The sequence below is a fragment of the Polyodon spathula genome, chromosome 28 (genome assembly GCF_017654505.1).
Source record: "Polyodon spathula isolate WHYD16114869_AA chromosome 28, ASM1765450v1, whole genome shotgun sequence".
Taxonomy (NCBI): Eukaryota; Metazoa; Chordata; class Actinopteri; order Acipenseriformes; family Polyodontidae; genus Polyodon; species Polyodon spathula.
In genome coordinates this window covers 2,212,318-2,215,093 of record NC_054561.1, presented here as the reverse complement: position 1 = coordinate 2,215,093, position 2,776 = coordinate 2,212,318, and positions in this window count along the sequence as shown.

Below are 2,776 nucleotides of genomic sequence, written 5' to 3'. Positions count from 1 at the left end.
AGTAATACATTGAAAAATGAATACAGGAAGATTAAAGATAATAACAACAGAAGTGAAAACAAACGGATAGCATATAAATATTACGAAACGTGACCTTTTACTGCCATACGACTGCTTCCTCGGTCAGCTATACCTGACACAATCACAGTGGAATGCAGACAGCCATCTCAAACTACACTTCGCCCAGCCCGGCTAGCTCTATACCTGGGAATAGGCAATGGAAACGAGGCTACACGGAGCAGTCAAAAACCATTAATTGTACACTGACACAGAAAACCCTCATACAATAAATAAAACCACAAGAGGTTGATCACATGATGATTACCTAATCTATTATTCTTTAAAAAAAAAAAAAAAGATTTCAGCACTGTTCCAGTAGCATGCTTTCTCTGCCAATGCACTTATTCACCTAAAACTTGACACATCCTTGGAGAGCTGAATGCTGCTTCCTTCTGTGAAAGCTGCAGTCTCCCGGGCTGCCAAAACTGGTCTTTACCATAGCAGGATACCAGGCAGAAAGGTTCTTGCTGTCAGAGTGGATCAAGAAGGACGCGGTGCGCAGTAAAGAGGGAGTATATGGCGTGGTTTTAAAAATAGGGTTTTCCATACAGGATTAAAGAAGATGCCTTTGTAATTACGGTCTGAAACTGTGTAGGTGCTGAGTTTGAAGGTGTGTAATTAGCAGAAACAACGATGCCGCTTGTCATCTTAATGTAGATTTAGAAAGTTTGCACTGAAACACAGCACACACCCCTACATGCACTGTTAACGGGGTGGTGAATTATAAAGAAAAAGAAGGGTGCATTCATACTTGCTTCATTTGGGCTGGGTTTTTTTTTTTTCAACAAAGTTTGGTTAGTCTTTGATGAACGCTCCAAAAGAAGTCGGTCACTTTCAGAGTTCGTTTTTAATCGAACCGAACTGAGTCCTTCTCAAGAGGTGGTCTCAGTCCGTTTGGACTGAGCTTGGTTTGTGCATTTCAGTGCAATGAGCAAGCACAGTCAGATGAGAAACATGTTGAAGTGAACCAGCAAAAAAAAAAAAAAAAAAAAAAAGAACCGAGTCCTTGCGAATTGAACCAAGTTATTTTGCGCTAGGGTGCACATGTGGAGACAAAAGCAAGTGAACTGAGTTTGGTTAGAAACGAACCCTATGCGAAAAAGCCGTCAAACTACATGTGGTTAACACAAACCAGCTGGACTGACAACAAGGCCTGAAGTAGAGGGCACAGCATGCTGTGGGAATCCTATTTGAATGTAAGTGGGATGGGGTCAGAATTGAAGGTTTCAAAGTGTTTGTGTTTGCATGTGTGGGAGAGTAAAGCGGGGGACGGAGTCGTGTTTTTAAGAAAGAGTTGTGTTAACTGTTTGGTCTTGCCAGCCAGTCTTTCCTATTCTCTCCCTTTATTGCCTCGTAAAACCTCCAGCAAGAAAAACATTTCCCACAATGCTAACTCCTCCCTCACTAGAAAGTGTCAGTGAGGGACAAGGGAGGAGTGGGTGGGTATAGTAGTCACGCGGTTACTGGAAACTGCCTGTAAATACCACTAATTAAATTTGGATAAGATGAGCAAACAGAAACGAGAGAAGTGCTGTTTTGTGTTCGTGTATATGCTAGTTAGGTTTTTATTTTTCTTAGATACTTTTTAAACATGCTGGAGTTTTAAAAATACATACTTTACATGTAGAGAAGAACCCGCTAAGGTACCTTATTAAATTTGGTATCCCACGTTGTCGTGATTAAATATTTATAAGCGGCTCACAACACAAGTTTATTAAAGACGTGTTTTATTTATTAGCAAAGCTATTCAGGGTTTGCAAACGCAATCAGAGAACGTCAGGGTAACTTACATTTATCGAGCCCGTTGAGTTAGCTTTTTCTAAAGTGATTTACCCCGCCGTGTTTGTTCGTTCGTTCGAGCTGTGTGTAATACTTTTTACTGTTGAGATTTTTTAATTAGCTTTCATTTTTATGTTGACATTTTTTTTATAGCCAGAAAAAAAAGTTTGTGCTGATGTATCATAATATTACTAATATAACTAACGTGGACATTGATTCTACTGTTTACAAATGGTTTATATATATATATATATAGATATTATAGCTTTATTTCTATATATAATCAAATATAATATATATTTTATATATATATATATATTTCAGTCAAGAAGATACCCCCGGTCATTTTAAAATATAAGTCGACAAACAGTCATTAAACAGAGATGTCTTCTGTAATACGGTCGAATAAAGTGTTTATGGTTAAAAAGAACTTTGATTCCCAAACGGTTTCTGATTTTTAAGACAAAAATATTTAAGATTAAAAACATGACGCGGAAACGCATTGTCGGTTCTGTTCACCTGCGGAGTTTACCGAAAGCACAGTGTGACGTCATACACAGGTGTGGCCGCTTTCAGACGATACGTTACCTTTTTCAGGTATCGCGTCGAACCGAAACAGGCAGTACCTGGATCTGTAATTGACAGAATGTTAACCAATTACATCATTTTAAATACCCTTACAACCCCAATCGGCGGGGACGGAGGGGCTCCCGTTAACCTTAAAGTGCGATTGACAGAAAGAAGGTCCAATAAGCTGTCGTCTATCGGACCTCCGGCACAGAGAATTGGTGGAAAAGCGTTCGGCGGACTGCCCCTTGCCCACGCCTTATTTAACAACGATAAGCCAATCAGAAGACGAAGGTCAGATCGTGGGCGTGGCGCAGCGTTCCAGGGCCGATCCCTTTTTTTAGGGAGTGTTTCCCGTCACTCAACTATT